The sequence below is a fragment of the Sphaerodactylus townsendi genome, linkage group LG05, assembly GCF_021028975.2.
Source record: "Sphaerodactylus townsendi isolate TG3544 linkage group LG05, MPM_Stown_v2.3, whole genome shotgun sequence".
NCBI classification, from domain to species: domain Eukaryota; kingdom Metazoa; phylum Chordata; class Lepidosauria; order Squamata; family Sphaerodactylidae; genus Sphaerodactylus; species Sphaerodactylus townsendi.
Genome location: NC_059429.1, coordinates 83,448,897 through 83,461,020, shown reverse-complemented (window position 1 = coordinate 83,461,020; position 12,124 = coordinate 83,448,897). Strand labels below are relative to the sequence as shown.

Below are 12,124 nucleotides of genomic sequence, written 5' to 3'. Positions count from 1 at the left end.
TAAGATGGATTCCAGCCTCTACAGGAAGTGACATCATTTAGTCCTGCCTCCCTGAGTATAGGTTGGAAATCACCCAATCCAAGATGCCCGAGATCGCCTCCAGGAGAACCACCATTTAGATCATCAGGTTTGAGGACTACATATATGCCGTAGCTAAACATACTTCGAATATGTTCACAATTTGCTACAATATCTACAGATGCTGTTCAAAATGCAAATATGCAATTGAAGTGACAATATACACACTGCTGCCCACTATTTCCGGCCCATGCTTTCTCTGCAGGAATATAAGATAGACAATAAATCATAGAAATAGAAGGATCTAGGGCAGTGATGGCGAACTTTTTCGAGACTGAGTGCCCAAATTGCAACCCAAAATCCAATTATTTATCGCAAAGTGCCATTGCAATTTAACCTGAATACTGAGATTTCAGTTTAGAAAAAACGGTTTGCTCCAAGGCGCACGTTACTCAGGAGTAAGCTTGGCGAAGCAACCGTGCAATGCTTCGAATGGGTGAATCGCAACCTTAGGAGGGTTAACTCAGAAGCAAGGCCAGTCTAGATGTGTGTGTGTGTGGGGGGGTGATTTTCCGCTCCCCTTATATGACAAACTCTGTGCGCGCGTGCCCACAGAAAGGGCTCTGAGTATCAACTCTGGCATAGGTTCGCCACCACTGATCTAGGGGACACTTCCTTTAAATAAAGGAAGGGATATTTTACTCTGCATGTCTCAGTTTTCCCCACTGCACAACAAATGCAACTATTCCCCACTGCACATTTAGCCACTATATTTTATTTATGTATTTAAAACATTTTAATGCCACCTTTCCACCTAACTACAATTCATAAGGCAGCAAATCTTAATCAAATAATTGAAAATCTAGTTAAAATCCTAACCAGTAAAAGGCTAAGGGATGGAATGTTGTGACAATTAACTCTCAACCAACCCTCCACCATTGGTGGGTGACTGACATTACATCTGCTCCCCAACTCGCCTTCCCCCAACTCAGGAGCATGCCCCAGAACCCCATCCCTTCAGGAGGAGCAGCGACATCTGGGTGCCTGCTGCTCCCCAGGCCCAGAGAAGCCATCTCATTTTAATGCTGTGACCAAGAAGACCCTTTTTTGGGTTGCTACCTATGTAGTTTCAGAGGGCAGGGACAACCAAAGCAGGGCCTCCAAAGATGATCGGAGTATATGGTTAAAATTATATTAGAGGAGATGGCCCATTAAGGCATGTTGGTTCTAAGCCATATAGGGATTTATAGCACCCTGAAGTGAGCTCAGAAGCAAATTGGAAGTCAGCATAGATATAACAAGACTGGAGTGATAAAATCCCTACAACCCACTCCAGTCCACACTCCAGCCAGAGCATTCTGTACAAACTGTAACTTCCAGACAGACTTCAGGGGCAGCCCCAGTGGAGTGTATTGCAGTAATCTAATTTAGATGTTACGTGGGCATACGCCACAGTGGCAAGATCACTTCCATCCAGGAAAAAATTACAACTAACTTGCATTGCATTGTGTTGTCCTTCCTTCCAAAATCTCATTCCCTACAAATTATGTGGGCGAGGGGGGATGCAATGAAGATACACAAGTAAAGCATAACAAGAGAAATTTATGCAAAATTGCCCAATATGCATGATTTTATATCACTGGTTATGGTATTTCAATTACAAAATATTTCCCAGAGTAGGAAATGTATTACTTGAGACAGTAGCTAGTCCAGGTTTTGTAAAACCATTATGGGATCATGGGAATAGGTATATCATGCCACAGAACACAAACGTGGCTTAAACGGTTTCATATCACTTAGTATGAACCTATTTACAAAAACTCATCAAAGTCACATCCACACAAAAACTCCTTGGCAGCTGTTGGGAACCTTTGCACATACCAGGTCCAAAGCCCAGGGGAAACAAATACTCTCCTGAATTGAAAGTATGTCTGAGAAAGAAAAGTGAATGGGTAGAAAATCGAGCCCTCCAACTGAAATTATTCTATGAATAAGCAGAAGATTGTCTTCTTCAAATAGCTGCAGACTTCTTGAATGGTGAACATTTTTTTAAGTGCATCAAAGGAATTTTGTTTCAAGCTATCTAGTTAGTAATAGAAACTTCAATTCACTAAGGAACAGCAATATGACAACACTGAAATTCTTGTCACCCTAAATCACAGCCAAGGACAGATTTTCTCAGAAATACTTAGATGTCCACTCCAAACACTTAAGATGGATATTTTTATACTTGAATAGAAATTTTCAGAAGCAGTTGTTGATTTCAACCTATGCCAAATGAGGAATCTGTCACTGATATTTGTAATTGGATGAGGAGGGGTGGCATGCAAGGGAAGAGGAGGTGAAGGAGTGAGTGGTGGCATGCATGGTAGGGGAGGTAGGGAAAGGGGGCCTGGAATCTGGACATGGCCCACCCACCCAAGCGGAGGGAGGGGGAGGGGTGGCAGGCAAGGGAAGGGGAGGGAAAGGGGAGTAAGTGGGGGTGGCATGCAAGGGAGGGGGGGCCAGCATCTGGACACGGCCCACCCACCATAGCGGAGGGAGGGGAGGGAGGTTATCGGTTATTGTTACCCAATAACAAATAGCAGTGACAGATTCCTGTCAAATAGCAGTAGATATTTTTAAAGAAACAAGAAATCAAAGCAAAAGAACAGATAGGACAAGACTAAAAATAGTATAGAAAAAACCTCATGACTTATTCAGTTGATTCACGTGCTGCCATTGATACAGTGTGTTTGATCTTAATCAAGTCACAATTAAGTACAAAATAGTATAAATAAAGGTAGTCACTGGGTTATTACTGACACATGGGCTGATGTCACATCACAACATTTACTAGGCAGATTATGTTTATGGGGTGGTTTGCATTACCTTCCCCAGTCATCTACACTTTACCCCTAGAAAGCTGGGTACTCAATTTAATAACCTTGGAAGGATGGAAGGCTGAGTCAACCTTGAGCCAGCTATCTGAAACCAACTTCCATTGGGATCGAACTCAGGTCGTGAGCACAGCTTTGACTGCAGTACTGCAGCTTAACACTCTGCACCCCAGAGCTCCTATCTGCATTTTATTATCATGCTTCAGAAGTCTTGCTGCCAAGGCAGCATGGTCCTATATTAGCAAAACATCTTAGTACACATCATCTTCAGTAAAGTATATAACATCAATATATGTTTTGACTATTTACATCTAAGTCACTCATAATTCTCTTTGCAATAAAGATACACTGTAGTACATGAATAGTTGCATGCCCACAAGTTGGACAAGGTGACCTTTAATTTCCTTGAAGCTGCACAATTCTATGCAGATGTTACATTCTGTTTAGCTCAATTCAACAAACTATTTACTCAAATGCTGGATGTTGAATTGAGTTGGATGCTGAGTTGGGGTCAATGGAAAATCAAGAGCATGGTTAAAAATAGGCACATCCCTCATTTAGACGATTCAGGCATATTCATCAATGCGGCTGAAATTTGGGGAAGTGTGCACAACGTATCGGCACTTTTGGTTTATATAGCTCAGATAGGATGGATCCAGCTTGCAGCAGGTTCCCTCTAACATAACCAAGCTAGTATAACATGCTGATAGGGACCACTAGAGGTTTTCCTGGCATAGCAAGAGTTCTCTGTTGAGCACTTATGCAGAGACCATTTACAAGTATGTGAATCTACCATCTGTATGTGTTTCCAAAGCCAGGTTGCTGAATTGGGATCTAGCTCTGAATTCAGAAAGGGACAGAGACTCCTGAAGTTAATGGCAGGCATCCAAGTTGGTCCTGTTTATCAAAATTGCATTACCAGACCATATTTGGGTAACACACACAAAGAAATCTTTTCAAAAGAGGTGACAGTAACTGAATTTGACTAAACTGTCAGTTTAGTCAACAAAGTCTTGATATTTGACACAACCATTAAGTAAGATCAACAGTAAAAACAAAAGATTTTTGGCTGTGCTCAATTTTCACAATGTATATATGAAGGTAGAATGCAGTGCTAAAAACAGCTTATTGGGGGAGGATGCTACTTGCCAGTTTCTACCTTGGCTATAACTGCTGGTGCAGCACAACCCAAGAGTTGTTGGTTACACAGAACCAGCCCTGGGACCATGTTCATGTTGCTGTTCTCATGCTGCTAGTATTGTACTTCATTGCCCACCCAGAAGGTCCTATTACTGTAACCCCAAATTTGGAATCTACCATCTTCCCTCCTAAGTCCAGCAAGTGTTACAGTTGCAGCCCCTTCAAAAGCTAACTGATTAGGGGGAAAGGATATTTTATCTTATTTTTTAAAATGTGCATCGAGAGCAAATTTGCGAGTCAGCCACTGCAACCCTGCCTGGAATATGGGAAAAGGGGAAGTCCATAGTTTTGCTTCCCTGAAAAAGAATCATTCGTACTCCATGCGAGCCGTGCTGTGGCACAGATTTTCATGCATATTTTGCAGTCGGCTTTCCATACTCCATTGCTATATGCAGGCTCCATTGCTCTTGTTCTACATCTTCTTCTTTTTCACACCAATATACTCTCCCATCTACACCCTCTCTGGTAAAGCTGTCCTGGTCAATCTCATCCACACCATTCCTCTGTTAGATAAACTTCCTTTCAAAGGCTCTACTTAATCCTGTATCTTCTCTCATTTGGATCCTCCTCCAGTTGCAGTGCTGGGGCATGAGGAGGGGAGAAAGGCGTTGAATTATGAGCTACTCTTGACTTATGTCTACAGGTTTCACAAGTTTCTTTGCAAAAAAAAGTGGGGAGGGAGTTAGAACGTCAGGCTTTGTTAACTCTGGGCAAGCCAGCTGGATGGACAGAGAGGAAACTGGGAAAGGGGGGAGTGGGGATGGAGGAGACAGAGCAAGGGGACTGAAAAACAAAGTGCAAGAGAAAAAACAGACCACTAGTGAGTGAGGGTGAAAGGGAAGATAAACAGGCAGTGACAGAATGAGACTAACTAACTTAGAAAGAGAACGCTGCACAGGCATTCAGTCAATAGGAAAACAGACAGCAAGGGGAGAAAAACAAAGGGGGGGGGTCTGGAAGATGGGCAAGCCCAGACACACACAAATAATATGGGGAGACACTCACAGATGACAGGAATCTGGCTTCACCCTTACTGCTTTTGTTCTTTCAAGATATTTTCCATTCAGTGACTGCATTTCCTTCCTGAAAATGCTATTGGAAAAAGCTGACTGCTGGCTCAAAAGCAGCTCCAGTGAATTATTGCTGTTAATATCAGCAGTGATTCTGCCTGCTTCACTTTCAGTTAAACTCACTAATGGAGATGGCAGCAGATCTGATACCTCCACCAAAGGTCCATTTCTTTCAGGCAGGTATGATGGAGGTCTAAGAAAAAGAGGAGGCGGGGGATAGAAGAGAGAGGGGGGTGTTTCAGGGCAGATATGGATTCCATCATGTCCCACAAATTCCCTGCAGAGGTGGCATTTTTATGGTGCATTTTCAAGACTGGGAAATACCCATTAGGACATTAAGGTAGTCTCTCTGCCAATACAGGATTTTTCCCACAATCATCTGCCCTAACTAAATACAAAACACTTCAAATAATGGACTGTTCCATTATGTGAGGTGTTTGGACCTAATCCAAACCTTTTTTAAAAAAAACTCAGGGGAAAATTCCCAAAAGAGATTCATTTGACACATCCTTGAATAAAGTCATTTCACGTATTACAGGGAAATAGTCATCATGTCTGATAGAGAACAAATTAAGCTAAGCTTCTTTGTTGAGTGGATACTCCAAAAACAGAGAGCTGGTTCTGATTTAACTTTTTCAGAGGTCTTCATTACATTGAAATAGTCAGAATTACCAATTATGACACATTGAATTGGCCTTCTTCCACAAAGCTCACTCGCATATTTTTGTAAGTGGTCATAAATTTGTATCACCTGTATCATTCTGAAGACTTGCCTCCTCAGTCATCTTCGAGACACAAGTTCACAAACGTGGATGCTAAAGTAGACTTTTTGGATGTCAGGAAGCAAAATGAAAGAAAAAACAGTGCAATCCACTTGCTTTATTTTAACCCTGTTCTCATTCCTTGTCCATTGATACAGACAGTTCTAAGACTATCCTGTGGATCTGGTTTTCAGGGGCATGTGGATAAGCAGGAGGCAGCCACTTCCTACAAAGCTTCATCCATTGGGTTTCCTCCACTGCTAGCAGACTTTGGAGTCAGTGCAGTGTGGTACAGACAGGACCTCAGCACCAAAAGAGCACATGCCAATTACTTTCCTTTGTTAATTATACCCACGTGGCTCCAATGAGGTAACCTGCTGTTCTCCGATAAATTTAATTAGCCTGAAGGGAGAGCCCCTCCATGCAGCTATTAAAATTGTCACTTTCCATCCACTTGGGCTTTCTCCCTGCTTCTTTCTCCGCTTCTCCTTTAAATCTGAATTTATGCTCATTTTACAACCGCTTTCATGTCCCAAGCCTGTTGCTCTTGCCGGAATGTACTTGGGCAACAACCTCCATCTTGGCAACATCTCCAGGGATATTCAAAACTGAAAGCAGGATGGTTTTAGATTTGCATCTAAGGAGAAGTCAGGGCAGAACTGGATGCTATGGGAGGCACATAGCTACTATCTCTCTTTTCTGTTTTTCCTTGTAACATTTAAGAACATAAGAACAAGCCAGCTGGATCAGACCAGAGTCCATGTAGTCCAGCATTCTGCTACTCGCAGTGGCCCACCAGGTGCCTCTGGGAGCTCACATGCAGGATGTGAAAGCAATGGCCTTCTGCTGCTGCTGCTCCTGAGCACCTGGTCTGTTAAGACATTTGCAATCTCAAATCAAAGAGGATCAAGATTGGTAGCCATAAACCGACTTCTCCTCCATGAATCTGTCCAAGCCCCTTTTAAAGCTATCCAGGTTAGTGGCCATCACCACCTCCTGTGGCAGCATATTCCAAACACCAATCACACGTTGCATGAAGAAGTGTTTCCTTTTATTAGTCCTAATTCTTCCCCCCAGCATTTTCAATGAATGCCCCCTGGTTCTAGTATTGTGAGAAAGAGAGAAAAATTTCTCTGTCAACATTTTCTACCCCATGCATAATTTTATAGACTTCAATCATATCCCCTCAGCCCAGGTCTCCTCTCCAAACTAAAGAGTCCCAAACGCTGCAGCCTTCTTCCTCCCATAGGAAGGTGCCTCCAGTCCCCTCTAACTCATCCTTGCGTTGCCCTCTCTCTACACTTTTTTCTATCTCCTCAATATTCTTTTTATGAGATGTGACAACCAGAACTGGGATTAACACAGTACTCCTGGCAAGTGCAGTCAGCACCACTGCTTTTATATAAGGGCACATGACAATCTTTTGCAGTTTTATTATCAATTCCTTTCCTAATGATCCCCAGCATAGAGTTTTTTCACAGCTGCTATGCATTGAGAGTTGACATTCCCATGGAACTATCAACTAAGATGCCTAAATCCCTTTCCTGGCCTGTGACTGGATACAGCTAGCACTGACCCTTGTAGCGTGTATGTGAAGTTTGGATTTTTTTGTCCCTATGTGCACTTCACTTTGCATTTTGCTACATAGAACCGTAGCATTTGCCATTTCTACTTAGCCCACCTTCACCTAATTTATCAAGGTCCCGCTTTTGAGCTCTTTCATAATCTTTTGTGGTTCTCACCACGCTACATAATTTGGTATCATCTGCAAACTTGGCCACCACGCTACCCACCCCTACTTCCAGGTCATTTATGAATAGGTTAAAGAGCACTGGTTCCAAAACAGATCCTTGGGGGACACCACTCCCGACATCTCTCCATTGTGTGAACTTCCCATTTACACTCACTCTTTGCTTCCTGTTTCTCAACCAGTTTTTAATCCATAGAGGACTTTTCCCTCTTATTCCTTGATTGCTGAGTTTTCTCAATAGTCTCTGGTGAGGAACTTTGACAAAAGCCTTTTGGAAATCCAAGTAGACAATGTCCACTGGTTCCCCCTTATCCACATGCCTGTTTACATCCTCAAAGAACTCTAGTAAGTTTGTAAGACAGGATTTGCCTCTGCAAAAGCCATGCTGACTCTTTCTCAGCAGGTCTTGCTTTTCTACATGTTTTATAATTTTATCTTTAATGATAGATTCTACTAATTTACCAGGAACTTACAGTCAGGAACAAACTGACTGGCCTGTAATTTCCTGGGTCCCCCCTAGATCCTTTCTTAAAAATTGGTGTGACATTGGCCTTCAGGGATACAGCCTGATTTCAGGGAAAAGTTGAATATTAAAGTGAGAAGATCAGCAATTTCATGCTTGAGCTCTTTAAGAACTCTTGGATGAATGCAATCTGGGCCAGGAGATTTGGTAGCATTTAGTTTATCAATGGCTGCCAGAACTTCTTCCTTGTCTACCACTATCTTCGCTAGTTCCTCAGATTCACCTCAGATTCACAAGCATGGTTCAGGTGCAGGAATTTTCCTCACCTCCTCTTGGGTGAAGACAGATGCAAAGAATTCATTCAGCTTCTCTGCAATCTCCCTGTCATCATGTAGCACACCCTTTGCTCCTTTGTCATCTAACGGGCATACCGCTTCCCTTGCTGGTTTCCTACCGCTTCCCTAGCTGGCTTTATTTTAACACACTGTATAGTATTTATCATTATACCATGTGCTACCCCATCTCCCACCTCACCCAATTGGCTGACTCCTGTGAAGGCGGAGCAGATGTGATTGACAAATTATTTCATGTGTGGTAAACAGAATGTTACAATGAAGGGTGGGAAAGAGATACAAAGTAACAGCTTTGAGCCTCACTTAGCCCTTGTACATACACTACAGGGCAGGAGGGAAGAACTGAACACAAAACTTTACTAACTTATGCAGAAGCCAGTGCATTCATCAAAGTGGAACCAAATACAACAGTACCAATTTTGCCCCAATGGATACAAATATTTGAGATCAACTATTGGGGCAAGGAGTTGGACTAGATAGCCTGTATGGATCTTTCCAATTCTATGATTCCATGATCTCAGTAAATGTATTATACAGGTCAGCACATTTCCTGTTGCCCAGACCCACGTATAATATGTAAGTACACTTAACCTTTCATTAGTACCCTAATAGATATTGATATTTGTATCTTCCAGATATATTGCCTACAAATTCAGTTTGTAGGTAGAATATTCACCAACTTCTTTTCCCAAGTAAATCACAACTAGTCCATAGTGTCCTTTTGTCTTCTAATAACTGGTTTAGTATCTGTAAGAATGAGTGAGGATCAAACTGTGTGCGATGCTGAGGATCAGTGACAGGATCCATCCGAAGACACAAGGGCTGTAACATGAGTAGATGACACACTTCACTCATGCAGAAGTCATCTGAGCTCATGATGACCTGGGCCCTCCATAACTACACTATAACATTACAATCAAGGTGGTTTCAATATTAGCTTGCTATGTTAGTGAGCTGGCTGCCCTAGAGTAGGTCCACCTCACTGAAAGTTCTTAAAAGACAAATACTACTATTATCAAATTCAAGCTTTCAACTGAAGATAAAATGTGCCTGTGTTTTTCTTCTCCCCATCCTTGGATGGTGAGCATACATCTCTGCATGAATCAGCCTCCCAAGCAGACAGGCTTTTATGCATCCAGTTATCTCTATGAGATTTACAGGGGGTCTTCTAAAGAAGCTTTCTCTCTGGGAAGGCTCTTTCATACTACTGTGAGATATTGAGATTCCTGTCCCAATCGGCTTTTCTCCCACTGCACTATGTCTGTGGTGGCTCTGCAGCAGTCATTAGAGGCCCATCTACTGCTGAGCTTCACAGCACAACAACTAGGTCTATGCCTTTTGTCAAGCACAACTGGTTTGCTCCAACCATCTATTCCACTGTATAAAAGACCACACAAAATGCTATGCATGGAATCATGGGACCTGCATGGGCAAAAGCTTTATGGTATGGGGGCTCTAGTAAGGGGACAGGAAGAGATTGAGTGGGGAAGGTTGACTGTAAGCTTGAAGCTTCAAAAGAACTGGCCTGAACAGAGTCTGCCTTCTGCTCTTTCCTATGCAATTTCCCACATGTGAGACTTCACAGAAGTCTTTATAAAGAAAACAGTGCTGCTTTCCTGTAGCTGTGATTCTTTTGGTGAAATCGCAGAGAACTAATGCACAGAATCATAGTGCAATTAACTATTCTTTGAGCTTTCATTAACTGAGATGGTCAGCCACAAGCCCAGATCACAGTCCGGAATGTTATCACTTCATTTCTATAATCCAATGAGTAGTGAAGGAAGACTGCAATCTGTGGGAGTGACAAACACTGTCATGAAACCGTGCAAAGTAATCTCAACAAGAAATAAGAGCAATTTAAAAGCCCTCTGGCTAAGACAGTCATCCCAGTTTCAGGCTAAGGAACAAAGCTATCTGTCCTCGTGTACCACTGCTTCCCATACTACGTATATCTGAAGCCACTGAGCTCCCAACAAGTTTCTCTATTCCTTTTTGCTTATTAAAGTTTGTGAGATATTGGGAGTAGTACCACTGAATTTTTTCCTAACCCCAAAATGTCACTAGTTCTTCTGACAACTTTCCCAAGAGACATGCCTTTATCCAGCATTTAATCCCAAGAAAGCTTTTTGTAAAAGATTTCTATCATTCCATGTATCACCACACATCCATTACTCTTGTTCAGATGCTTAAAATGTTATAGCAACAGTATGAACCTAATGGACTAATGCCCAAGCCAAGCTCTCCCTGGATGGCTCCACCAAGCAGAAGTCAACCCAAGGATAATATAGGTGTGAATGCCTATCAAGATGATTCAAATATTCTTCCATGAATTAATTAAATCATTTCATTACATTTCTGCATACCTATTCAACAAATTCAAGATCTAGACAAAGGCATTTTCTACATGCAGAGTTTACCACAGATCTTCCCAGGGGCCAAATCTTGCGTCTTGGAAAAGTTTTATGTGAAATCATTCTGCATTACCCCATTCCACCAGTTGTTTTTCCCCATTGTCTCTTTTGTTACATTTATTAAAAAAACTACTGTCGAATTATTCCTAATAGTTGTGGGTTGTCATTTGTGACACAGATCAACCTTTTCCCCTTTCCCTCCTTTTGTGCAGGTGCTCTATCATTACTGTGCAGTTACACTGAAGTGGCAATTCAAAAAACTGCATCAGCCTCCATTTCTGCCATTGGGAAGTACTCATGCAAAATTCAAGTCCCCAAAATCTACCGAAGCAGGTGCCATTAACTGAAGGAATAGAAACACATAGCACTCCCAACTCCCCCTCCCCCCCCACACATTTTTCATCCAAATTAGAGCTGCAATAATGTACAAGTGTAATTGGGATAGTCCCTTGCCAATTCCATTCTCTCCTAACTGAGGACAAAGTGTATTTTTGCCTTAAGGTTCAGTATAAAATTGACAAAGTTAACACAATCACCCCTGTTTCTTTGTATCTGTGCATGAATGTATACATCACAAACGCTTTGTGAAATGTAAAAAGCTGATCCAATCAACCCTGCTTCTTTCTATCTGTGCCTGAACACTGACATCACAAGCTCTATGTGAAATTGACTAAGTTGATGCTTTTGAAAATGGCTGAAGGGGAGGTTGGCAAACTACACAGTGGCATGGATAAGGGCCAGCTGTTTGGTATGGAAGAAAGATGAAGACCATTTTAATATGATTGCATGCTCAAGGGAAGCGGGTTCAGAAATGGATGCAAAAAAACTTTGCAGTAAAAATCCTCAGGAAAACAATGAACAGAAAATGAACAGAAAATGTGATTTTGTGTGTATGAAATTACTACTACACACCCACAAACAGGTCAGTCATTTGTAAGAAGGAGGATCCCGTTTGAGCCTGGAAAAAGGAATCCGCTCTGGCACCTTGGCCAAAGAAACTACTTTTATCTACATATTGCCCCTTCATCTTTATTTGGGTAATAACAACAAGAGTGTCTCCCAAGAATAATGAAATGATTGGCATGCAAAGATTCTAGTACATCTATTACTATGTCATCTGATGATTAAACAATTGATTCTGAAAATTAGTGATACTTTTGGAAATCACACACTGGATGCATAATTTTCCAGATGCCTACTGTGTAAGAAAGCTCTCATC

At 41.9% G+C, this 12,124-nt stretch overlaps 1 protein-coding gene across 1 annotated transcript in view; it reads right to left on the bottom strand.

Annotated features, from left to right (window-relative positions):
* The window catches only part of FOXP4 (forkhead box P4), a 162,388-nt gene that overhangs the window by 75,467 nt on the left and 74,797 nt on the right, over window positions 1-12,124 (bottom strand). The window lies entirely within an intron of this gene.